Source organism: Halichoerus grypus, chromosome 3 (assembly GCF_964656455.1).
Source record: "Halichoerus grypus chromosome 3, mHalGry1.hap1.1, whole genome shotgun sequence".
NCBI lineage: Eukaryota > Metazoa > Chordata > Mammalia > Carnivora > Phocidae > Halichoerus > Halichoerus grypus.
Genome location: NC_135714.1, coordinates 178,903,044 through 178,930,430, shown reverse-complemented (window position 1 = coordinate 178,930,430; position 27,387 = coordinate 178,903,044). Strand labels below are relative to the sequence as shown.

Sequence of the window (27,387 nt, the reverse complement as noted above, 5' to 3'; positions counted from 1 at the left end):
ACCTAGATGGGACCCACAGTGATGGAGGAGTCTCTTTTAATACTGGTGTCCATTATGACACAGGCAAAGACAAAGGTAGACCTCGGTCATAGAACAAGCTATGACTTAAGCTTCTGTGTGGATATCATACAAGTCACTTCCATTCCCATGTCCATTTCAGTCGTATAACAAGTCAATCCAAATCTGACTTCAGTGCCTTGGGGAAAATATAATTCCACGCCCAGGAAGGGAAGCAGGTATGAATGAGTGGTAATGAGATCCTCCTCTCCATCAAACCCAGGTGTCAATGCTTTATTTAAGTTTTTTTTTCCTTCTTCTTCTTCTTCCACATCCTTTTTTAAACCAACCTGGAAACAGTGTTTATAGAAATCAGCTTCACTAGTTCTAAAGCAGAGGCCTCATTATTGGGATGTGTTGTCTGAACTTATGAGCAGATCTCAACCAGAGGCTTATTAGCAGGTTGACTTAATAGGGCTTAAATGGATGACCCATTTTAGGACTATCACCACCCATAGAACTATAGATTTTCCTGCTTAAGTGTTTCACACTTACATGAGAAAGGAGTACACCCTTCACCAAAAGGACCAAAGCTCCCTCCTGCTCTGTCCACTACTGGTTTCCTCCAGAAAGTTACTAAAACCAGGTACAAGGAGCTGAGATGTCACTACTCAGCAAGTCCACAGAATCTGTGCTTATGACAGTACCCTGGTAATTCCTGATCATTGCATCACTCCCTGATGGAGACCCAGCTTTTATTTCAGCAACAATAACGGGTGGTCCTGGACCCCTGACCTCACCTGAAGATGTCTGTATGTTGGATCTGCCTTATATATGGGGCAGTTGGTTCAAGACTTAGAGAAATGTCTACAGACACTCTCATTCCAGGTAAGTTGTTTTGGTTTTGTTTTGCTTTTGGGATAGGACCTAGTCATATTTTGTCCACTATTAGAAAGCATAGATGAGTATTACATACGGAAGCTGGTTTATTCCTTCCGATGTGTGAAGGTTTCTGTAAATAAGCATTAGCTGCATCAACACCAGGGTCTATGCCAATCAGCATAGTAATGCTTGGACCTTAGTGTTCTGAGGGTGGAATGAAATGTGGTATTTTTTTTTTTTCAAGACAAAGTAACAAGTTGTATGTTTTATAATATGAAGAGAATTGGGGATATAGAAGGATATTTATCTAGAGTTTCTCTTCTCTTTGTTTTGTAGAATGATGGGACCCGACCAGGGGAATTGGCCAGAAGCAACAATGGCTTCAGGCTTGGCGAAGTGGACTAAAACATGAAGGTAAGTGTTTGAGACTCCGGTGTCCTGGGACCGTGTCTCTGCCTCATCCTACAGAGTCCCGGCCTCCTTTTACAACTTTGGCCCCAACACTGTGAAGCCTTCTGCCCACTGACTGTGCTTTCCCTGCCATATGCTGATTACTAATGCCAGTAAAATACCTACGTACTTTGGCAGTAACATATGCAGATACGTATGTTTCTAATTACAGGGAAATTGTTAGAACACGACTTGGCTTCAAGATACACAGTTAATAATCCAGGCAGAAATAACGCTTTGTTTTCTAACAGAAGGAAGTAAGAACTTCATTTTAATCATTTTTTTCCCCTTTCTCTCCCTTTTTGTTTGTTCGATACACATACACGGGCAATATCATAAACGGGCAATACAAGACATTCTCGTAAACAGTGTGGCCATTTCTTCTCAGACATCGGACATACTACATCTGTTACCTGCTTAACCATCCATCCCCTCCTTTGCTACAGCTGCATATCCAGGATTCTGGGTCCTGTCATTGTTCTTTTTGGATACCATGTACACTTTTAAAGAATAAGTGTAAATTCATTAAAGTTCTTATTTTAAAATATGCATCCATATAGTGTACGTGCATGATTTTTGCTTTTCCTAATCTTTTTCTTGCAGGCTTAAAAGGTTAAATCTGAGAGTGACCCGCGTGTATAGAAACTGAATGCACTACAGGTTCAAATGGGCAAGGAAGTTGAGTAAAATCACCTCGTCCCGTTCTTGACTATGTTATTCTAATTTGCATTTTCAAATCAGTGTGTCTCAGCCTTAGGACAGTGCTACTATTATTGTTGGTGGATTTTGCAACCTAATCTTGACTCATTCAGCGAACCACAGAAAATCACCCGAGGCCAGATTCCCAGTCCACAGGAATTCCCTTTCAAGTGATGAGAGCCTTACTCTTCTTCAAGATCCCCTTAATAATTCAAAACTTCTTGAATAGAGAATTATTTCTGCTTACCAGTGAAGCAGAGGATGTTGTCATGCTCCCTTTGCTTCATCGTGTCCAAGGAAGTAGAGAAATCTAGTCACATACTGATGAGTAGCAGTGAAGGATATGTTCCGCTTTCTTCTAGAGCAAACCTGGCCAACTGTTTCAGAACACATGTGCAGAGCTTGGGCAAGTGGTGTGAGCCTGGAGGCACTGAGTGAGGTTAGAGATGGATGTATGGAGCGCCTGCTACAGTGCCTCTCAAACTCAGGACTGAACTGTCTCCCTAGAACCTAAGTCATTGTTTTTCAGTATCTGACAACTTGCAGATGTTCATCACTGAAAATAGGGACTGTGCTTTTCATTTTGTGTAAATGATGAGTAAATGGCAAAACAGCTACAGAGGCATTGCCTAAAAATGGCATTCTTATTAAATGCATTTGCTATTATAGACATGCACCATCTGATTGTTTGTGTTACACTGCAACTTCTTTTAGCACGTGAGAAACACTTTTTTCTCAAGGTTTGTTAGTTTAAACATCAGTCAACATTCATTTATTGAGCCTGACTTTACAATAGGCATCAGGGATATGAAGATGAGTAAGGCATGGTCCCTGACCTCCAGTAGCTCACGGTTTCGAGATGCCTCCATGATAAAAATAACTAGCATTCATTGAGCATCAACTGCATCTCCTCAACTGTATTACCTGATTTAATTTTCTCATGACCTTGTGCAGTGAATATTGTGTAACACACACACGTAACGAATGTGAGTTTCAAAGAAATCAAATAACTTGCCCATGGTCACAGAACAACTTACATGGTCATAACGGAGTTGTAATGTAAGGCTAGATCTCTCTGATTCTAGAGCCTATGCCTTATTGCTTCTATTTTATATCAAGCTAACTGTGTGATACAAGAAGTCACTCAGGAAATGCGACTGCATGATGATTATGAGAGGTTGTAGGTGCTCTAATTAGCAAATAGACATCTGAGCCCGGGGGTAAAGCTCCAACCTTTCGCTAGGGTTCTGTCCTACTCCACTCTTGCCAACAAACAAGAATCCACATGTCCTGGCCAGACACTATTCTTGGGATTCCCAGGAACACCCCCCCCCGCTGAGGTCACCCCCCACTCATTAGTTTATATATCCCTTTGCATTATTGGCAACTTGTCGGTGACTTCATTTACATTTACCCAAACTGTCACACCCCTTACAAGTCCTCAGGAGACAAGACCTCATGGGACAGTTAATTTACTCAAAGTTCCTCAGAAATGCTGTTTCTAATGTCAGAGCCTGCCTCAGAAAGGATGTTGCCATAATACCCCCATTCTATGCTTATTTTGTATATTCTTAGCCTGTCTACCAATATCTCAGATTGTTTATATTCCACCATTTCTTTTATTAAAAAAAGAAGAAGAAGAAGAAGAAGAAACTTGATGAGGTGACTTCTTACCCAGTTTTGCTCTGATTATCATCATAAGCCTAAATGAACTTTAGCGGTAGAGATAAGGTTTACCTTATAGGATTGTTTAACAGGTTAAGTAAGAAATGCCACAATTAACTAGAATGTGTTACTTCACAAATGGTAGATGTTACTATTTATTGGCTTAATACGTCGCCCCTCCCAGGAACATTTGTGTTTTAAAAGAAGCTAAGTAACCAAATCCAGATTAAAGTAGTGAATTTCTAATTATGGAATTTCCTCAAAGGGAGATATATTTTGGCTGGATGTGTGTGGGGAAGGTGGGTTCCTTGAGATACACCTGGTATAACTCTCACCATTGGAGAGCTTTGGTCCTATCTTGACTAGAAGATAGTGATAGAAAATGTGAGGATGAAAGAACAGAAATAACAATAGATAACATTATACTGAGAGCTAATTATGCACTAAACAGGTTCTAAGATCACTTTAAATCATTAACTCATTTAATCCTCTCAACAACCCCAAAGGTAGGTCCCCTTCTCCTCATTTTACAAATAAGGAAACAGAGCCTAAGAGAGATTATTTAATTCGCTCAAGATTACATAGTCAAGGGGTACGTGTGTGGTCCGTTAAGCATCCGATTCTTGATCTCAGCTCAGGTCTTGATCATGAGTTCAAGTCCCATGTTGGGCTCCACACTGGGTGTGGAGCCTACTTAAAAAAAATTTTTTTTAATGTTTTTAATAAAAAAGAGATTAGTCAAAAGGCAGATGAAGGATTTGGAACCAATTTTTCCTGACGTGAGTCCATGTATTTTCTCCTATATCACCCTATATTTAATGCCATAACAAATTTGTGCTGTCTGTCCTTCCAGGGCTGGTCCTGGATATTCTTGGCAAATCTCATTTAGGGGGAAGAGGTGCTTTAAGTGGTGGTTAGTTACACAATAATTAAATTTAATGTATCAACTTAGGCCAAAGGGAAGTGGTAAGAGTGGAATGACTTATATTTCTGGGGAAATACTTGTTTTATTTGTAGTCATGGTCTACAACATTGCTTATATTCCTGAGTAGATGCCAGGAAGTGAGGCCATAGAGGGCGTCTGAGCACATGATATGTGCTGTCCGCACTCAGAACGGTATCAGCTTGGACAGCCATGTGCTGGGGACTGAAAGACATCCCGGGACCTTGTTTCCTGTCATCTTTATTTGAAGACCAGGCAGCATGGCATCAAATGAAAGGAACAAGTGCAGAGACATCAGGAAAGTGTCAGAATGAAAGAGAAATGCAAGATTTTAAAGAAGGCTCCAACTCACTCCTCACCGCCTGCAATTAGGAAAGAGGTGATAAGGGCCCAAAAGGGTAGAAGAGAGATTATAGATTTAGGCAATTCTTACCAGGCTCATGGTGGAAAAATGAGATATGTCCAGTAGCAGAGCTGTGGAAACTATTAGAAACTGAGCTAATTGTAGGTTCTTAGTGTGCCTCAGGAAATGAGAAGGCATTTGTCCCTTTGGGGCTTATATTTTTTCCAATTTTCCTTGTTCAGGAAAGAATTCATTCTTTGAGCAATGTAACCTCCTGCTATGATTTCTCAACTCCACAAAAAAAGAATAATTATAGATTAATAATGAACCAAAATAGAAAATGTTAAATGTGTGTAGCAGATAAGTGGAAAATATTCTGCCTTGTAAACTGTATTGTTTCAGGTCCTGGCAACAGAAAGGAACAATTCTCACCTATGCAATTCTAAATGGATGTTAGAATTCACCTCTCCTTCCGACTGGGGCAAATTTTCCATCTCAGTGGGAGGAGGACCATGACGTGCCCTAAGCTTGGTCAAGAGTGAGAAAAATTTCTAAAAGCACAGATAGCTTTCCTTCCTTGGGCTGAGAGATTTGTGGCCTTTCACACACGCTAGCTGGGCACAGTTCTCAGAATTTTTCTCATCAGTAAAACTTAAAGTTTGAATTTATTAAGAACTTCCTCCGGGTCAGGCACTGAGCTTGATGTTTTCCACATGTTATTCATTCCAAAAATGGCCCTTGAGCAGCCATCCTGTGTCAGGCACTCCCCTGGGATGCTAAAAGCTCTGTGCTGTCTCTCAACTCTAACAAAGGTTCTGGAAAATAGGTGGGAGGGTGCCTACCCATTTTACAAATGCGAGACTCAGAGAAGTTAAGTAAGATGCACAAAGTCATGCCATTAATATGTGACAGATGGGAATCAGAATGTTTAGAGTCCCCTAACTTATTGAACACTTAATGCCCCCAGACGGCCAGATGAGGACCCATTCCTAGGATCCAAAGTCCTTGACTTGTTACTTCATTCTGTTCACTGTTCACTGTTGAAACTCAGCCCAGTGTCAGTTGCTGTTACCCTGTGCCTTCCAAAGTGACATGGACCTAATCTGACAAAATAACTTAAAGGTATAGGGCCAGAGGAGATTGCCAATTATCACCATCCTTCCTAGGTGCATCTTAACTGTGGCCTTCTGGAGACACTATGCCTGAATTTTTCCCAATAGTTAAAAATTGGCATGGATAAAGAAAGATGGCAGATAGGCAAGGTGGGAGGGAAGTATTTCAGTAACAGCCTCTCGAATCAGACCTTTTCTAGATTCACGTAGGGCTCTGGTTCTGAGAGCTGTCCTCATGGCAACCTCGGAGTCTCATTGGTTTGGGTGGACAAAGGTATCCAGGCATCACAACAGTGTTCCAAGGAGATTTCTTCCCAATAATGAGGGAAACTTGTATTTAAAAGCAACCTTTAACCAAACTGAAGGAACATAGAAGTTCCCAAATACGGTATTAGCTCAAGTCGATGAGTTGGTGGTTTTGTGTGAAATCGCTGTTGGGTAAGCCCCAGTTTACTGGCCGAAACAATTCTCTGTTACCTGACAGAGTCAGAGAAGATCATTTTGCATAATCCAGACACTTCATATAGGTCCCTCCTGCTGTTGCTCCATGAGCTATTATATTCATAGTCGTGTTGTTTGCTTGGTTGTTAGTTCTGTAAATGTGTCTGGGTAATAGTCTACAAACCTTAGGGTTTTACATTTGCCATGCAGATAAAAAGGTCTTTCCTCAGCAAAAACATATCAGGAAATTTTTTTTTTTAATAAAAATATAAAATACTATCAAATGACCTCAAGTTTCTAAAGAATTAGAAGTCAATGGAACTTATAAATATTTCTTTTTTATTGATTCTCAGTGCCCTTTGGGATATTTCAATACATCCTAATATAGTCACATTTAGCTGTTATTTATTTTCATAGATTCATACCGCTGCTTCTAAAGCAAAATATTTTTTATTAACAAAATCTTTCTATTAGCCAAAATGAAGATTGCTTTTTATAATGTTTATTTATCTATCATTTCCCATCCTTTGAATTCTGTAATAAGTCCTAGCTTTCTTTATACTATCGCTAAGTGTGTGTACTTTTCATTTTATTCCTCAATCTTCATTTCTGAAGTTTTCAATAAATAATTTGCTCTGAAAAAAAATTAAAAGCTTAAGTTGGCTTTATAATTATCAAGTGACCTTTTGTTTTGCCCAAACGATGATTTATAAGGGAACTTCTAGATTCAGATTTATCCTTTCCTACTTCATCTTATGCTGCAAAAGTCAGCATCAGTTTGATCACTGAGATGATCTTCTGTCCTGGGTGGAGTTGTACCGAGGTCTTTTTTATATAAAGCCGTTGTCGATTAGGCTGCCATCATCTAATCAAGATGAAGCTATACGTCCTAGAATTGTGTGAATGATCATAGATCATTAAATAACTATGATATATTTCTTTTCTTTGATTGGAGATTTCAGTGACGTAATAGTGCCTATTGTGTTTAAGAGAACAGAAAAACATTGTGTAGAAATGTCAATGGTACAGTGCACACGCTGTGCCTCACATGACCAAATATTGCATACGTGAGTGCGCACGCACACACACACACACACACACACACAAAGTTTTCTGGTGTCTTACGTCCTACTCAGCACCAACATCTCCATCACAACTCTGTCATACTGTTTCATAGCCCGGCAGGTAGCAAAAATGTTTGGGACTGTGTTCATGGGCGTGCTCCTACTCCCATAATAGTGTGGGGGGGATAAATAGAAGAGATTTTTTGGTCCATTTTTTAACTGTATCAGGGCATCTCCAACTTCTTCAGTGCACTCAAACTTGGAATTTATCCAAATTGAGACGACAGCTCTTTTCTGGAACTCCCTCTGGATTGTCTTTGTTTGTTTGTTTTTAACCTGGCTAACACTTATTCATTGTTCATGACCTAGTTTATCTTGGAAAGCCCTCCATTTCCCCAGCCTACCCCAAGTCTTCATCTGAACTCAGCATCACTCCTGTGTGCCCGTTGAGTGATTTGTTTTGTCACTGGACTTATTACTTGGTATTGTAAAAGTCTATTATTAGAAAGTATCCCTCCCTCCTTCATACATGGAATTCCTTGACAGGAAGGACCAGGTCCTATTTATCTTTGTATTCCCCATGCCTGGCACAGAGCCTGGCTGTGTAGTAAATTCTGGAGAAATCTTTGTTGAATGGGCAAATAAACTTTTGAGAATCCCACATAAATATCTTTATATGCACTAGTACTCCTCCCTTCATTTCATCCGGTTGGTTTTCACAAAGCCAGATATTAGGGAGAGAAGAAGGAAGATCATTAGCTTGCAAAAAAACCCTACTATGGCATTGTGAACATGAAGTTTTGATTTGGGGGTTCTTATCAATGAAGATTGTTTTTAAAACTAAAATTCAAAATTTTAACTCTCTACATCCTCCATTATAACATCCTTACTTCCTCCTACTGTTGTCATAGTTTTGAGTACTATGTTTTCAATAGGAAACATCTGACTGAAATACATTTCTTTAGATATCTTTGTTACACCTCGTGAGCTACATTTTCCTAATACACAAACCTCAGGCAGGAAATAAAATAGACACGTTTGATAGTTAACTCTTATAGGTATTATGTTGTTTGTGCAAACCATAACCTAATATATTTTTAAATAGTATCTTTCTTTAAAACACATTAAATGAAACCCTGTATTTTGTAGATAATTATGGCTTCACATGCAGTTATAATATTACAGAGAGCTCCTGTGTACCTTTTACCCGGTTTCCCTCAAAGTTAACATCTTGCAAAACTCCGGTATAATAGCATAACCAGGATATTCACATCCGTGTAGTCAAGATACGGAACATTTCCATTCCCCTAAGACTCCCTCATGTTGCACTTTTAGAGTCACCTCTGGTTTCTCCCCTCGCCACTCCCAACCCTTAAAACCTAGCAACACCTGCATATTTTGTCATTGCAAAAATATTGCATAAATAGAATCATACGGTCTGCAGCTTTTGGGTATTGGCTCTTTCTGTTCAGCATAATTCTTTGGAGAGGCTTAGAACAATTCTCTGGAGATTTATCCAGGCTGTTCTGTGTATCAATAGTTTGTTCCTTTTTCCTGCTATATAGTATATCATGGCTTGGCTGTTTAATCATTCACCCGTTGAAAAATATCTGAGTTGTTTCCAGTTTGGGGCTATTATAAATCAAGTTGCTATAAATATTCATGTGCAGGTTTTTGTGTGAACATACATTCAGTTGTCGGGGATAAATGCCCAGGAGTGTAATCGCTGGGTCATATGGTAGCTGCATGTGTAGTTTAGTGTTTTGTTTCTGTTTTTTGTTTTGTTTTTTGTTTTGTTTTGTTTTGTTTTAAGAGACTCCCAAACTCTTCTCCAACATGGGTGTGCCATTATACATTCCCATCGGCAGTGTGAAAATGATCCAGTTTTTCTGCATCCTCACCAGAATTTGGTGTGTCACTTTTTTTTATTTTTGTCATTATGGTGGGTGTATAGTGATATCTCAATTTGGATTTAATCTGCATTTCCCTGATGGCTACTAGGGTTGAACATCTTTTCATGTGCTTGTTTGCCATCTGCATATCCTCTTTCGTGAAGTATCTCAGTGCCTTTTGCCTCTTTGCTAATTGGCTTGTTTCTCAACTGTTCAGTTTTCAGAGTTCTTTATACATCCTTGGGAGCAGTCCTCCTTCAGATATGTGGTTTACAAATACTTCCTCCCAATATGTAACTGATCTCTTCATTCTCTTCACTGGGTCTTTCACAGGGCAAACAACTTTAATTTTCATGAAAATACCTTTTTATACCTATTTGGCAACCAGATACCTAGATTCTCCTGATAGAAAAGCTTGTCTGAGATAATGTAAAATCATTTTTACATCTTCATAGATCTATCTCCACTAATGTCATGCAAATTTAACCTTCACCCCTAATGAAAACAGAATCCTAAGTTATAAATTGGCTGTTTTCCTTTCTCAAGTATTTCGCTATAAATTCACTTCCAATAACATTTGCTGAGCACCTACTCCGTGTTGAGTGATAAGGATACAAATTTCATAATTTGTGGCTTATTTGCTTTAGGCTCTTACATTTACTGGATTACATCTAAATTTTTATTTGGTAATTTCCTTCCAGGAAGCTCAGGTTAGTCTTGTTTTCTATTATCTCTACTGCCTTATGACGAAGAAGTGAAATAAGGTCTTAACGTTGCTTTTATCTATGAAACCTGAAAAAATACAATGAAATAACTTGTATGTCCCTCCACATGACACAGTAAGATTATTCTCACAAGCTGACTTTGACTTCTCAAACCCTATTTAGCAAACCATGGTATTTCTTAGGACATAAAAGGTTGCTTTCAAAACATATCAGAACTTAATAAAAAGTCCTGATAACCGAGGAGCACTATATAGAACTGCTTATAAAATTACATTTTCAAGGCTATTTTCCTCCGCTGCATTTGTAAATATGTGAAAACTAAATATACATGTGGGCAGTAATTAAGATTTACCACTGAAAATAAAAGAGGTAGGGTTGTGAATGGTTGTTTCTAGGTTTTCGATGTCACTGATTTCTGTTTACTTTCAAAACAATCATTATTTTTGGTCATGGTGATCTTTAGCATGGAGAGCGTTTTTTAACTTGCGAAGATATAAGTGAATTTGATTTGACTGAGCACAGCAGTGAGGATTAACCAATGGCTAAGTGCCATAAGGCAATGTATGTCATCATAGTTGTTTCTATGGTGATGAACTGTGATGTCACTAACTCATTAGGATGGTGACTCAATGAACCATTTAGACAGAAGATGAAAAGTAGTAGCTTACCCGGATGTCTGCCATCTTTGCTTTAGATGATATTATTAATTAAAAGGAGGGGCTGGGTATTTCTCTCAGTGAGATTATATAAAGATATTACATGTCCTCAGACTTGCCTGAACATGGCTATCCTGGTTTTAAATGGAGGTTTTTCAAACCCCCAAAAATTCATAAAAAGAATGTGACTTGGGGTCGTGTATTCATAAGAAAAGGCCTTTTCTTCTCACATTTTGAAAAGGCTCCTCATTAATCATAGTTAAATTCGGACAAATTTTCATCAGTAAACTCTTTTATTATTTAACGGTCTTGTTTTTCATTTTAAAATATTGGCACCGAGTACATAGAGGGAAAAGATCTTCGTGCTCTCATGTTCAGAGATTAAGAAAATAGCTTAGATTTAAAATTAGGCCCTTTCCCTGATAGTTTTGGTTGGTACAGGCTTTAGGCTAGGTTTCTATGACACAACCAGATGCACATGAATTGGCATCGCGCCTGCCTGCTGTTTGTAGCATCTCCGTGGTAGCGAACATCCAGGCGGCTGGAAGCCCATGCTTGGCTCTATGAGTCAATTTAGTTTATAAATCTGGGAATTTGCAGACCTTCCTCTGACTTTTTGATATCAATATCTTGACCATTCCTCTGATTTCAAGGGTGCTCAAGGATTTCAGAAAGCAGTTTTTACTTTAGAGTTCTGAGAGAGAACATTCAAGAAGTTGACCTGGCTTTTCAACCAGAAATAAGAAATCTAATGCTCACCATTGGTACCAAGACCCAGGATAACGGAAAAGGCATCAAAGACCTTGAGTTGTAGACAACATTGTACCAGCTCGTGACCTTCAACTCTGATACTTGATCTTCTCATCAACAGTGAGACATGAAAACCTTAACTGTATCAGAGAATTGTTGTGAGAATTCAAAATGAAACATATTTAAAGCTCTTAGTTCAGAGCTGGGTATAAGGTCAGTGCTTAATAAATGATAGTTACTTTTTCTTTCACAACAGATATCAAAACGGTCTGATTCCATCAGTGTTTCACAAGTAAGAATTAATTCCTTTGGCCATCCCCAAAGCTTACAGAAGGCAAATGACCCATCATTCCATCTCACTGTCACCACACAACACACAATTGTTATTTAGCTCAGGGAGAGATGGAGCATCTGCTTTTCCTCCCTAAACACTGACCCTCCCTTGTAGGATTCAAAGATTGTCTTCCTTCAGCAGGTTACCTGAGCCTAAACTCCAAAGAATTGCATTCATTATGAGCTAGAGGAAGTCAGATCCATTTTCTGCTGCAATGGCCCTCTGGCTCTTTGGCACTCTCCACGTCCTCTTCATTTGGAAAGGGCTTCATCATTTTCTGTCTCACAAAGCAATCCTATTGTTGCTTATTTCCACTGCAGGGAAAAGATGAAACATCTCACTCAGGGCTGCAGAACAATGGAAGTCCCTTGAAGGAAAGGGCTAAAAGCAAGACGCAGGTTGCCTCTGAGATATTCCAAAATCCCATTGTTTTACCCTTTTAAAAAAATTTGGAAAAATCCTCTTTTGACAGTATATCATAAAGCCTGTGATTGGGCCAAAAGGCTTATTTCACTGTGTACCAAAAATAGTGTACATTGACAAAGAAAAATAAATTAGAAATAGATTTATTGAGGACATGCCATTAAAAACAGGCTCCATTGAATCAACTCTCCTTTCAGAGGGCTGCCAAGGTAAACTTGAACTAGTCTACTAGAGGCAGGTGGTAGATTCCAAACTTGGAAAAAAGTGAGCCTTTATATCCCATTAAGTATTATAATTATTTGATGGAGAAGTGTTGAAAATACTAAATGTGAGTAGCTCAGAAACCAGGAAAGCGTAAGTCTGTCTTTATGCTAAATGGCCAAGAATTTCCCTTTGTCTTTCTCCTTCTTACAAATTCATGGCTCAAATCTTACCAGACCATTCACTATCTGTTATCCCAGTTATCCTCGGTACTTCCTCTAGTGACCGGGACAAAAGACTAGAAGCAAAAGCGGAGGCATAGCGGGATAGAGGAATACGTGGATTGGGATATGTGAAAAGATGTGACAAGGTGGACCTGGTAAAGAAATAAACTTTGGGAGCTTAAATAAGGAGGGAAGTTGGGGAAAGCGGCAGCTGATACAGAGACAGAACAATGGTGACAGATGTCTGGGTAAAGAACGGAGGGACAGATATTCCAAAGTTTCCAATTTTATACCACAATGTCGCTGAACACAAACTCCTGGTAAGGAATCTAGATTGCTTCGTGGGCTGATACACATTCTCCCACAGCAGATACTAGCAATTTACATATTATTTACCAAACTTTCCCAGACAGGAATAAGTATGATTAGATTTTGTTGACATCAGCCCTGTCTTGCATTTGCTAGAAAATCATGCTTTTCCAGAATGTCATTCAATAGGAAGTGTCCTAAATTTGAAGTGAGGAAAAAAATATATGGCTCTAGAGAATATTCTAGTGATTTTTGACATTATGGAACCTCTTGTGGGTTCCTGTCTTGGACTAATATCAATGACACAGTGCTTTGATACTGTCTGGAGATTAAATGAGATACACAATCTAATTTCCTTTTGTTTTCCCTTATGTGAATTATTATACTTGCAAGAAATTTTGAGTAGATGAAACACGTTTTAATCTTCTTCTTTTTTTTTTTTTAACTTTGTAAAAGAGCCAAGGCAGCATCAGCCAAATCATTAAACCAGTTGACTTATTAATGGATTGACATGGCTCAGACCTTTTTCCAAAGGGTGAACTCATATCTTGGTAATCACATGTACATTCATCATATTTTCTGTCTGTACCCCCATGCCATGATGAGGAACATCATTCTTTCCTTGGACATCTGACAACTTTGTCAAAAGTAGAAGAGATGCTACTGACTAGTGCAAATCCAGCCATTAGAAAGAGCATATCCAACAAACAATCCCACCTTAAAGAAGTCATTGTGCACCTCTGGGGCCTTGTCCACCTCACTCTTGAAGTAAAAGGTGGGACTAAGTCACCTCAGAGATGTCCGGTAGCTTTAAATGAAAGTCTATGATTGATTTCTGGGGTAAGACCAAACAGCTTCTTAGCTGCTGCCATTACAATAGTGGTAAGTCAAAGAGAATTGGGGGAGGGCGGTAGCTGTTCCTGGATGTTTCTTGAAGGACAATAACAAGCTGGATCACCACCTAAGGGCCACATAGTAACAGCCAAAAAATGAGGGTGGCTCGTGATAGGCACACTATTTGTTCATGGGCCCTGTCAACGAATGAATCTCTCCTAATAGTCCTGCTGGTACATTTCTTTGTTTCTCAAGATTATTGAAGCACCCGATGCCTTTTTCTACAACCTTGCTCTGTTTATTTCGCCTTCTGGGTGACATGTGTGTTCTGAAGGTCCAATAGGAGGCCTAAATATTAACCACGGTTCAAAATGAACATCCCAAAAGATTGGCAACAGTAACACTCCCCAGCTGACTCTTCTCCCCTCTTTTGTTAATTCATTTATAACACAATAGTCTGGGTTCTTTTTTCTTGCTGTGACGTCCAGGATTATTATCTATTAAGATCAGTCAGGGAAGGCCTGGTTGACTGTTACAAACCATCCTAGAATTCATCAAAAGTGAAGATGTTTCATATAGATTCCTAATTGCTTCAAATTTGGCTCCAAGCAGCTGAGGTTACTAAACACCACAGAGATAAGGCTTTGTTATCTGTGAAGAAAAGCTGGGGTTAGTATGTTCTTTAAGAAAACTGCCTTGGTACGGGCAATCCCTCTGCTATATAATTACCAAGGCAAATATGTTATTTATGGTGATATCCGCAGACTAGGCCCTGGAAAGGAAGGCAGATCTCAAATAAGCAGACTAATTTGTTGAATTCTGAGGCAAGTCTCTGTTTGTTTGTTTGTTTCAGTATTACCAGATTATTATTCAGTATTAGCAGATTTATTGAGACCATATCACAGACAGGGAACTGTTTGTGTCGGGGAAGACCTTTAAATCAAAACTAACAGATACTGAGTCAGACCTGAAATAGCATCTCATTCAATTGCAGCCTTGTTTCAGAACATATTCTTTCTTTTCCTGACCGGGGCATCATATGCCTTTAAAAGCAGCCGATTGACTGGTTTCCTTTTTCACTATGCTTTGGGATTTTCAGAGAATAGGAAGGACCATAACATGGGACTGATAGAAGTTTGTAAAAAGACTGCTCTTCTTGTAGGCAAAAGAGGGACCAATGTTGGCAGAGGCAATATTAAAACTTTGAGCTCACTCTCTTGCCTATTTCATTAATATCTCTTCTTGGTTTTACTAAAGCACTGGAGAAGAGAAATGAATAAAGGGCTTAGGAGGTTTCTCATTTCCATTCCCTACATCTCCAGCTGACCGGGTGGAGTCAGGAGGGATGGTCAGACATGATGAACCTATGTTCTATACTGTAATATAGTCACAGGGCAGAAACTGGTAAGAGTTTCTTAATTCATACCCAAAGACAGTTCTCGGTAAATGAAAAAAGACCTATAACAAGATTGCTTCATCCATATCCTTCACAATAGGAGCCCCAAAGTCCAAAAGGCCCAGAAAATGACAGCAGCCAGAAGAATGAGGCCCTCTCTTGCCTTTTCACTGGAAATGGTATGATCAAACTCTCAGACACATGCCTCCTGCAGTTACAAAGTCACACAAGGCTAATCACAGTGGGGAAGCGTTTACACCATATGAGGTTATAAAAAGATGATCTTGGGACATCAGTGTACAAGAATACCAAGAGATACATCTATCTTGTGCTTGATTCTCTCATATTCTCTTAGGTAGCTGCAATTTTCACCAAAAGGGAACTGAAAAAGTAAAGTTTAAGCTCAGTTTAAACTGGATTCCATGGTTAAAAAAGGGGGGGGTGCCTTTCTTGCCATCAATCTCTAGAGGACTTTTTCCAAAATGTAAATCTCAGGGGTTGAAATTTTTGTAGGTGATCATTAACTTCAGTAGAACATTATATTTCAAAGTTTTGATATTTAACCAGATTATATTACGTAGGCTTTCCAGAGCTTAGTTACATATGTTCTCTTCAGTTTGAGTCTCCACCATATTTTAGCATGCAAAAACAAAATGATCTTATCTAACCTCATAAAAGCAATTGTTTAATCATTGCTACATTTAGTCATGGCACTCTTAACTGGGTCTAAGCTAGGGAAATAAATTTGTTTTTATCAGCAAGTGATGTTGATGTGCACACCTGAACAAAAAACTTCAGATACACAAACCACCAAGAGAATCTGAAAATTTTCTATTTGAGACTTCTTTTGCCATTGATTGGTGCTTAATGCCACTTGCTTGACATTTTGCTTTCAAGAGAATTTTTAACCAGGTTCTTAAGTCAATAGGAATAAAATATCCAGGGCTTAAATGAGCGTAATCTCAAAATCTTGCATTTGACACTTTCATAATTTTTACATAATAGTAGCTCCAGGGAGTTGGAATTGCTCTTTTAGCTGGCCTGAATCTGAGAGGAGAATCCAAAGTGTCTGCGTTGTTTTATTTTATTTCCTTTTACCCCCTAAAGCACTGGAAATGGTTGGCTCTGATGTGCTCCTAAGGCAACCACAAGATGAGGCAAAACAGGATTGAGATGAAAACCAAGCTCACCCACATCCTACGTCAATTAGTTATTTTCTTTTTCTTTGTAAACAAGGGGGAGGGGGGAGGGTGTTATAGCTTTTACTGTAGATGTTTGTCTGTACCTCCGACCCTCCCCAGAGTTCTCTTCTGCCCTATTGCTACCCCTTCACCCCCAGCATAAGCTGACACCAGAACACGTTCTCTTGAACAGAGCTCACTGTTTACGCTGGCTTCATCTTGAAAGTCATCAGCACATTGAGTTATCTTGGGAGATTCTTCAGAATAGTGTGTGTGTTTAGGAAGGATGTGAGGAACACTGGGAGGTGGGACTCTGAAGAACATGTTGAAAGAGGAGTATTAAGGAAAGTGGTATTTAAAATTGTGCAAAGTGCCCTCAGTTGTTGATAGAACTAAGATGTAAAGAGCTTAATGGGGACTTTGGTTGTGTCTCTAGCCTAAAAAAAAAAAAAGAAAGAAAGAAAAGAAAAACAACAACCAAAGTTAATTCCAAAATTGCTGACACTCAGTTTTTTTTTTTCAGTTGAAGATTTCAGATGTAAAAACGATATAATCATAGATGGCATACTTTGTTGGACTTGAGCACAGAAAAATTTGCTCATCCATTTATTCATTGAGCACCTGTTAGGTGCGGAGCCATGTACTAGGCACCATCAAAGATGAATAAGATGTGCTGGAATTCACAGTCCAACAGAAGAGATGTAAAAGCAAAGAGTGGAAATGTATTGTGGCAGTAAATATTTAGATCTATTGGTGTAATAGAGTAAAGCTGTTTCAGCTAAGCCTTCAAGCACGAGGAGGAATGTGCCCCATGGAAAGGGGAAGGGGGAGCTGGTACTTGCGGGAAGAAGCCACCTGCGCAACAGCATGGCGTCGTGGCAGAACACAGCGTGCTCGGGAAGGGTAGGCAGCTGGCAATGGCTGGCATGTACAGTTCTGAGATGGCAATGGGCTGCCAAAAGAAGAGATCATTGGAGCCAAAGTAATTGCACTGTGATTGAATTTGAGATATGATAATGTCTATGAGAAACCTGGCAATGTGACGGGCAGGTGACCATGAGAGAGCAGAGGGAGACCATGTCGGCTTCCATATGCCTAAGAGGAAATAGAATGATTTTGTTGAACGCCTAGTGTGGGGTGAACACTTGCTGCATTATTTCAGGATTTCGTCTCCTTTAATTTTCACCGCAAGCTTGTGAGCTAAGGTTGCTATAGAATTAAGTAAGGGCAGAATTCAATGAATATCAAATGAAAAGCATAGAGAACTGCCTCACATCTTTGTCTTGGTCTGTGTGTCAGCGAAGTGAGGAGCATTTTAGGAAAGAGATCGGGGTGAGGGTCGGACGCTGGCCCTGGTTTTGTCCACCCATCTGAATGCCAGTGCAGGACTTGAAATCAAGAGAAGTTGGTTGGCAGGTGAAGAAGAGAAGAGGCCTCCCGGAACCATCTGGAGAAAAACTGTCCCTGGGGGTTGCCCCTAACTACTTTTTCACAAAACTGGCAGACCTTTTTTTAGAAACCTGAAGGGATACACAGATCTTCTTCAGCCTTTCAAACTATGACGTCTCTTAGTACCATTCCATTTCTTGATATTATAATAATTTTAATTTTCTCAAATGTCCCCAAGGTGGAACATTCTTGGGAATGACAGGAGAGTGGACTTTTGAACTTGTCTGACTTGCAGCAGAAATCTCTTGTCTAATTCTCCCTTTACGTCTCACCATCTGGGCCATCTGCTTCCTGGCTTGAGTACACAGCCTCCCTTTTTTTTTTTTTTTTTTTTTTTGTCTAGCCCTTGCTATTCTTCCACCAGCCCTAGCAACCACACCATGGACTCTACTCATTTTTACCCAGAAACCTGAGCAAACTGCTTCCTGCAATTGCCCTCTGGCAGAAAAGTGTGGTGAAAAAGGAATGGGCCCCTCCTTCCTGGCCCAGGAGCAAGGAGGGTCCTTTCTTCCTGGGGGAAGAGAATCTTCCCTCTCTCTTCAAGAGCTGCCTTTATCACTCTCATGCCCCATCCAGTGGTTCTTTGTGCCTCAAAGAAAATTTCATGTCTCTGGCAATTTAATTAGGAAACTAGGGATCCCCGATGTTCTGGCCCCATAAAAGGAGATTACATTGGATTGTTTATGGCAATTCTTTGCTTCTTGACCCTCAATGATGCTCCAGTTTTATTTGACTGGATGTTTAGCTCTGGATCAGGGTCATTGGGAGCTATTTTTTTGTTCTATCCTTAAATTTCAATTGTAATGTTTGTTTTGTGTTTTGTTTTGTTTCATTTTGCTCATTTGGGGAATTTGAAGTTTGGGTGTTCACCTATCAAAGGGACTTCCTTCTGGTCAAGTTTATTCTGAAAGTAAACATTTAATTGAGCACCTACTATAGTGATAACAAGACAATGTTTGCCTTAAATGAGCTCTACATCTACTTGTATATATGATACATATGGAATGTGCAGTAAATAAAAAGTGGGCTGTACTTGGTGCTACAATGGAAATGTATCAAATTATGCTACTAACCTCAAAGATGGGAAGCCTTCACAGAAGAGATGGTATTTGAATTGGAACTTGAATGACAAGTAGTATTTCATGAAATAGGAAAGGGGGGGAGGGCATTCCACAATGAGAAGGCAGTATGAATAAAGATACAGAGGCACAGAAGGATTATCCAAGGAATAATAAAGAGTACAGGGCTGCTAAAGTGTAGCATGCACAGGCTAGAGTAAGTGGGAATAGCTGATCTTAGGAACATGGATTGGGGCAGTATTGGAGAAATCTTTGCATGCCACACTGAGAAGCTTTAATTTCATTCTCTTGGCAACTGTGAACCACTTACATGTTTCAAAAGATAGATCTGGTGGAAGAACAGATATAGAGATGATGATATTCCCATAGGTAAAGTTCTACTGCAAGTCCAAGAATATGTCGCATGTCTGCTCCATGTCTCACATGCTGCTTATGCTGTTTGAACCATTTGAGAATAAGAAATAATAGTGTTTTCTCTGATACAATATTTAATAACTTTTAGCTACCAGTTCCTGCTAATTTCCCTTTAATAAGACATTTATCCCAAATAGACACCAGCTCCATGGCAAGGGAAAATGAGGAAAGTGGTACGTAAAATATTCTACATAAAATATTAGCTATATATTTTTTTGTTTCAGAATACCACTCTACATTGATGTCTACTGTTATTAAGTAGAAACCTTCCAAGAAGTGTTAACAAAATTGTGTTTGTGTGTGTGTGTGTGTGTGTGTGTGTGTGTGTGTTTTCAGGTATTAGGAACCAGATTCTGAACCTGTAGGTCAGTTCAACCTCGCCATGACTTTGAGGAATTTTCCGAGGTTCTAGGTCTTTCCTTGAAAAATTGGAATGCTTCTGGAAAGAAAAGTTTCATCATACTTTTTTCTTTGAAAAAATATTTTGGTCAACACTGAAAGAAAAAAATTGAGGTGACATATGTCTTTCTCCTTAATATGTTCTGTTTGAAATTAATGTCATATTGATGAACAAACTACTAAAGATTAGTACACAGAAGCTATTGAATTGTTGTGTCAGTACAGAAAATTGTGTTCACTATTTCTCGTTCTCAACATAAACAAGCAGTAAATCACCGCACAAGGGGGTGTATGCATTAGGGCCTCCCATGTAAACTTCGCCTCTGCGTGCATAAACATTTTCTTATTATTGCAAATAATCAACAGGGGAGTAGCAAATGCAAGTTTAGCTTTTCTCCAGAATGTTTATCATGGTTACTTTAAACTGTTTATAGGAAAGAGAGAACTATAAATGTCCTTCAGGAGGTGGGCAGGACCATATGGCTCAGAAGGCTTTTCTGTGATAAAATGTTTGGTTAAATTTTAGGCAACACATGGTTCTCCCCTAGCAATTATTTGTCATTTCAAACATTGTTGTTGATATTCAACTCCCGAAACAAATAACACCAACCTAAAACATTTATAATAACGTAAGAAGCAAGGCTCATTCTAGAGCTGGGAGGCTCCAGCCGCGCCCCTGCATCCCATTTCAAGGTCAGCGGTCAGCTGTGGCTGGTGCAGAGCCAGCCTCTCTCCCCTCCCCGCACCGCGGAGCGTGCTACAAGCTCGGGCTGGCCTTCAAAACAAACACTCGATGGGGTCCACCTCAGGGTTTTCCTCGTTGGGCTTTGCAAACTTTAATTTTCTCCAAAAAAATAGCCTATGTAGTCAATGGCTTGGGTAAGTGTTTAATTTCTGATTCATAAAGCACGCCATGCCTTGAAAAGCGTCTCAGAGATGGCCCAGGTGTTAACTACATGTTAGGTGAATAGAAAGGTAACATTTCCTTGTAAGTGACCATCAGGTTAGCTTAGACGCGGTGTTTCTTGATTTGTCTAAATTCCAGTAGTAGTGAATGAGATTAGCAGAAGAAGAGGCAGACCTCGTCCCAAGGCCCGTTTGCTATGTTCCCTGACTTGCCTACTTCATTTATGCTGACAAGACTAAAGAGTATCTTGGTCAAACCCCCAGACAGTCACCATGGCAAATACCTAGACAAGTCTTCTTGGGAGCCTTTTCAAATATGTATGTATTTATTTATATATATTATGTGGCATCATCCTTTAAGAATAATTCCATTTTTTTGCCCAGTTCATTGACTAAGACAATGAAAAATAAATTCTTTGTAGCTCTCCTTTAAGGAAGTTAACTATTTTGCCCCCCACCTTGTGCTATCTCAGTCCAAAAGAACACCACCCCCCCAACCTCCTATACACAAATACACACATCTCTCCCCTCTTCTTTAGTTTCCAATATTTATTGGAAGGTGTTGTGAAATGGATGAAGAAATGAATAAGACAGTTTTTAGTTGAAGATATTTACAGTACAAGAGGGAAGACTGTAATATCAACAAAGAGTTGTGACAGATAGGAAATGTGACACATTTGACACAGTAAGTCTTGAAAAGAGTGGCATGAAAGCACAAAGAAGAGAGAAAGATTAATTCTGACAGGTGTTGTGATCCGGATGAAGACAGCTTTTGAGAAGGTGTTGTTTGCACAGCCTTTAAGGAGGAATTTGATTTTAAGAGAAGGGAAATAATGCCCAGAGAACTCATAAAATAAAACAAACAAACTAAAATACCTTGTTCTTGTTCTTGGACATCATCCTTCCCTCCCTCCCTCCCTTCCTCCCTTCCTCCTTTTCCCTAAACATAGAAAACTAGACTACCAAAAGTAATGGGCATTATTTTTGATTTGGGGTTTCTTTCTTGGCAGTGACTCAAAGTGTGGTGCATTTCATTTATAGTTATTTCTGTCAGAAAGGCAGAATCTTTTAGAAAACAACATACAACAAAGATGAAAAATAAAATTTTGAAACTTGCCAAGATAGAGGATAATAAAATCTACATGATCAAGTTTGTTTGTGTTTTCCCTTGTAGTATGATGAAACTGAAATTTCAAAAGCCCCACTAGTAGATTTGAATTGACCCAGGTTTTAGAGTTGTAACACAGAATGCTTTGATCGATATGAGTGCTATAACCGTTAACTGGTATTTATAAGGTGGTTTACCATTTACAGCAGTAGTTCTCCGTTGGGTAGCATCTACTGCCTAGGGAGCTTTGGGGGAGTTTATTTTGTTGGCAAGTACTGGAGGACTACAGCACTCAATGGGCAGGGCCAAGGGTGAGTTAAGACAGGTCCTGCCCAGTGAAGGACTGCCTGCATCCCACCCATCAATGCTTGATGTCCAGCAGATACTCACGGAGGTGAAAAACTAACAATCATTCACATCACCCAATTCTATTTTATATAAAATTTTTTATGGTTTAATATATACTGAATTTTTTAGGCATGCGGTCACCAAGTAAATCAAATGAAACATGTATTTTATTTGGCTTAGAAACTTGCATTTTTCACAGTTTCGGAGAATCATATCACACCAATAGTTTATGCTATTTAAATCACCGATACAATGCAAGAATGTATGTCTTTCAAGAAGAGGTGCAGACATCCAACTATTTCTCTATAGCTTCTAGAATAATCATGCCTGACCATGTGCCTATTGAGATACAGTACAGTATAGTGGTAAAAGCATGGGTGTAAACTGCCTACCTTCTCCTGCCATCCACTCTTACCACACACTTGCTGTGTGATTTTGGGCAAGTCAGCTAGCCTCTCTGTGTCTCATTTTCCTTATCTGTTAAATGGGAATAATACTAATATTTATCTCATAGATATTAGAAAAGTTTGAGAGCTTAGAACAATGCTGGGCATACAGTAAGCATAATAAAAGCATTAGTAATTATAACAAGTTTACATTCCTTCTCTAAAACCCATGGGACTAGATGTGTTTTAGAATTCAGTATATTTTTTAAAGGTAATCTGGTGCTTGTATTATGTGTATTATGTAACAATATTAGTGGAAACCAGGAGAACACCCATAATTGAAAACATTTATTATTATTATTATTTTCAGAAAAACTTCTGGGCCATTCACATTAATTGGGAAAAATAAAGACCACATCAGCTTCTTTCCGTCAGGTTTTGTTGTCAAATGAGTTACAAAATGGTTTTGAATTTCTGAGTCATTTGGATTGTAGAATTGTGGAAGCACCATAAATCTGTATATTATTATTATTTTACAGATCATTTTCCTCTTTTCTCTTTTATGTGACAGTCATTATTTTGATTATTTAAAGAGGTATCTTTGTAGATAAAGTACAGCATCTGTGAATCTCATTTTGAGACAGTTAAGGTGCTTTATAAACTATTATAAAAAGGAGATATTGGGGGGCGCCTGGGTGGCTCAGTCGGTTAAGCGTGCAACTCTTGATTTCGGCTCAGGTCATGATCTCAGGGTTGTGAGATCAAGCCCCTTGTCAGGCTCTATGCTGCGCATGGAGCCTGCTAAAGATTCTTTCTCTCCCTCTCCCTCTGCCCCTCCTCCCCTCACCTCTCTCCTTCTCTTAAAAAAAAAAAAAAAAAAAGGAGATGTTGGGTCTGGTAGGGTTGAAAACCACTAATATATGGCCTTTTGTTTTGTTTTTTGATATGTTATCTCATTTGATCTTCACTATAGCCCTATGTTAGAGAGAAGAAAACCAAATATAAGAGAAATTAAATGTGTCAGGCTCCTCAATCTCAATCTCAGTTAGGGAAAGAATTGGCCTTGACCCAGATCTTGGACTCCAAGTCCCTCTCTTCCTTCCTGTTCGTCTCCTGATGGTTCAGCCATGGCTGAGGCAGGTGCACACTAGCGCTCAGCCTGTGATGATCCCCAAGTGACTGTTTGGGGCTAAAATATAGGAGGGAACACAGAGCGAATAATGAGCTACTTCCCATCAAAAGGTTGATTTTTATGCTATAATAGGATTACTTAATGTAGCTTCATTTTCCATCTACTTTGTCAACCAAAAATTATTTCGTATTTGGATCTATTTTTCCCTGAAAATATTTTCTTGTAAAAGAAATCTCCCCTTTAAAGATTTTTCTTGATCCAGACTCCTTTTTAAAAAATACTACCATGACCTCAACTAGGTTTCCATTTGAGAAAGAATGCTATTGGCTGTGCTCAGGAGCAGAAAGAACACTATCGTACTAAGAAAGCAGAAAAATAAATTCAGGCCCCGATGTAGCTTAACTAGACAGCCAGATTCACCATAGGTAAATCACTTGCCTTGATGTATCTCAGTTTTTCCATTTGATTTACTGTGAACATGAAGTAAGGTACCATATGAAATACAACAAGAATGAAGCCTACCAAATGCACATTCAACATGAAACCACTGTTTTTATAGCTATAAAGTAAAGGATTGTTACTCTGTCTGGAGCCTCTCTATCTCTGAAATTCAACCACAATAGAGTAAGTCTAAATTATCCCTCATAGAATCAACTCCCTGTTGATGATCTGTTGATTTTCTGAGTTCCGTGAATTTCATCACAGCCCATTTTGACCCATAAATAATAACATACTGCTCATTTCAATGGTTTTACTAATAAAGTACATTTCCAAGTTCAATCAAAACAACAATCTAGCAGACACTGCTCAAGACACAAGGTAAATAAAAGACATTGCATTAACCAGTCAAAATATTTTTTTAAAAAATCAAGAAGCAATCAGTGAATAGCTTTCCTTGATTTAGATAGCAATTAGGTTAATAATCAAATGAGACTGATAATCACAGCAGAGGAACATAATCAGCCGGATGACAATGTATTTCTTTAAACCTCTTGAAAGATCACATCACAGCTGAATAGCGAAATCTACTTGGGACTAATGTCCCTTGATCCTTACTAATTGTTTCACTGGATGCAGTCCTTAGAGGGAGAATTGTTTCAAACAATCTTTTCCTCATAGAGCTATGTTATTTAATTTTAGAATTATTTCCTATGTATAATCAACAGAATTGTCTTCTCCACAAAAGCAAATTCTGTAAGTAAAAAGCAGTGTATTTTTCACCCTTCTTTTTCACACAAATTCAGCAATGTGTTCTGACCTACCGTCTTCATGATTTGAACTCTTGCTTGCTCATATTCCCTTCTTTTCACAAAGGAGAGTTGGTTTTATTTTTAAAAAGCACCTGAGAAAAATACACGTCCTTGTGGTTACTTACTGCTGAAAGAGAAAAGGTATCTCTCAAAAAGTGTGTCTCTGGGCTCTCTGCGGACAGTCACAGGGCAGCCTACATTTCATCTCTAGGACATCTCCTGTTTGTCAGACATTGCTCCACATACAATAACAAGCCAAAAACATGGCCCCAGACCACACGACGCATAGCATCTGGTCACGTATGGCCCCTGACTCCTTTCTGCAAAGCGCTTTTGAATTTGTCATTACTTCCTTTCCCAGAGCACTCCTATTTTGCATCCTTGTAGAAAGTAAATCATTTCAGCCCCATCACGAATTTTCCAACCCAAACCGTAGAAACCGGAATAGAGGACTCCCTGGAAACGTAAAAAGAAACAGAAATCCCTATTCAGATTTCCTTTTCCCTAACTTCATTTTAAAAAAATTAGTATGATTGCTCTTTGGTTAAAGACTAAGCAATGACTAGCAAAAAGAAGATGTTTCAACTTCAATCTTTTATTTTCAATGGCAGGAGTCCTCTCTTCCTTTGCGTGGTTATCAGCACAAACCAGTCCTCAAACAGGACCTGGTGTATGGATTGAGAGGCTCCAGTAAGTTCAGGAGGGTGCTGTTTTGAAAGGGGTTTGGTTGTATTTTGTCTTAACGATGAATAGGGACCAGGAGGGAAGAGAGTCTAGTTGGTGTGTGCATATACAAAGGGAATACATATGTATGTGCTCGTGATCATCTACTGTGGTAAATGCACCTTAGTCAACGCTGATTCTCTATAGCTATAGAAGTTCGCCCTTCAGCACATGGAGAACTTAAATAGTGCATTGGAACCATGTTCAGATCATTTTTCTCTGACTTTACACAGCTTTCGCTTCCCATTGTCAAACCAGGCATGAACAGCTAGAAAAAGAATGAAGTAGTAAGAGACTTTATCCCAATCGTTTCAGACTTCAAAAGCCAAAACTTGATCCATCATAGGCTGAGAGAGGAGAGTTAAAGTCTCCCACTACTAACATATTTCCATTTTCCTTTTATTTCTAGCAGGGTTTGCTTGATGAATGTGGGTGTGAGATTTCATCCTGTGCAGATATCCATACTCTTTATATCTTTGTTGTACCTGAAGTCTGTTTCCTAATGTCACTGCTTCCTCTCCCTTCTTCTGGAAGTCATCCATGAGGAACAAATAAAGATATTATTTGTGAGGTTAAGCTCATTCACATGATTAGCATGACTAGGAAACATTTACTTACATTTACCCTGGAGTTTGCGTTTGCCTCCCCCACCCCCACCCCCATACAGCTAAGGGGAGGGAAGGATTAGCTAGATCCTCTGCTAAGCAAAACTCTGATTTTTTTTTTTTTAAATGAAATCCCTCTCCCGGTTTTCTTTCTACTTCACTGGCTATTCATTCTCAGTGTTCTTGTCTCTTTCTCCTCTATCTGACTTCCAAATGTCCAAGGGTTCCAGGGCCTCATTCTCTCCCTAATTGCACCCAGTCAGATGGCTTCAAGTACCATGTATCTACTGATGGCACCCCACACTCCGTTCTCGTTCCTGTCTCCCAGAACGCCAGGTTCATGGGCGTGTTAGGCATCTTCATTTAGCACAGTCAAAACACAACTCCACTCTTCCCCCCACCCCCAGCTCTTCTGCTGATCTTGTCATCTGGGTAAATACCATAGCTATTAACCCAATTCCTCAAGCCACAGAGCTGGGAGATCTTCCTCGTCTTCCCTCACTGTCTTCCCACCCCCACACCTAATCCATCAACATATCCTATAACATCTAATTCCAAATATTCCCAGAATCCTCCTCTATCTTTCCTTCTTCGCCTTAGCCTGAGCCATTATCATCTCTTGCCTCATTTAGCAGTGGTTTCCAAACTCATTCTTTTGATTTTACATTTGCCCCCTCCAATGAATCCTCCATAGAACAGCCAGAATGATCTCTTCAAAATATACATTAGATTATGTTACTCTCTTATTTAAAATCTCCAACAGCTTTTTACTACATTTAAAACAAAATCTAAACTCCTTATCCTGGCCCCTCTTTGATCTCATTCCTTGTCCCTCACCCACTCGTCTACTATACTCCAAAATCACTGAAAATTTATTTGTTGCTCTTCCCCTACTATGCCCAAGTTCAGGCCTCAGGGCCTTTGCGCTTGCTACTTTCTATAACTAGAACACTGTCCTCTAAAATCTGAGGAAGGCTGACATCTGCACTTAAGACTCAGATTCAGTATCACACCCTCGGAGTAGCCTTCTCTGATCTCAGTCCAGAGTCACTACGAGTCATTGAACT

The 27,387-nt window shown here is 39.2% G+C and overlaps 1 protein-coding gene across 6 annotated transcripts in view; it reads left to right on the top strand.

The window, feature by feature from the left end:
- NRG1 (neuregulin 1) overlaps nt 1-27,387 on the top strand; it is a 1,097,062-nt gene that overhangs the window by 784,515 nt on the left and 285,160 nt on the right. Inside the window, exon 2 of one of the 6 annotated variants that reach the window (XM_078069638.1) lies at nt 1,216-1,293. The exons of the other annotated variants lie outside the window; for them this stretch is intronic. The gene's annotated coding sequence lies outside the window, so the exon portion shown is untranslated. The remainder of the gene's footprint in view (nt 1-1,215; nt 1,294-27,387) is intronic. 6 annotated transcript variants of the gene reach the window in all.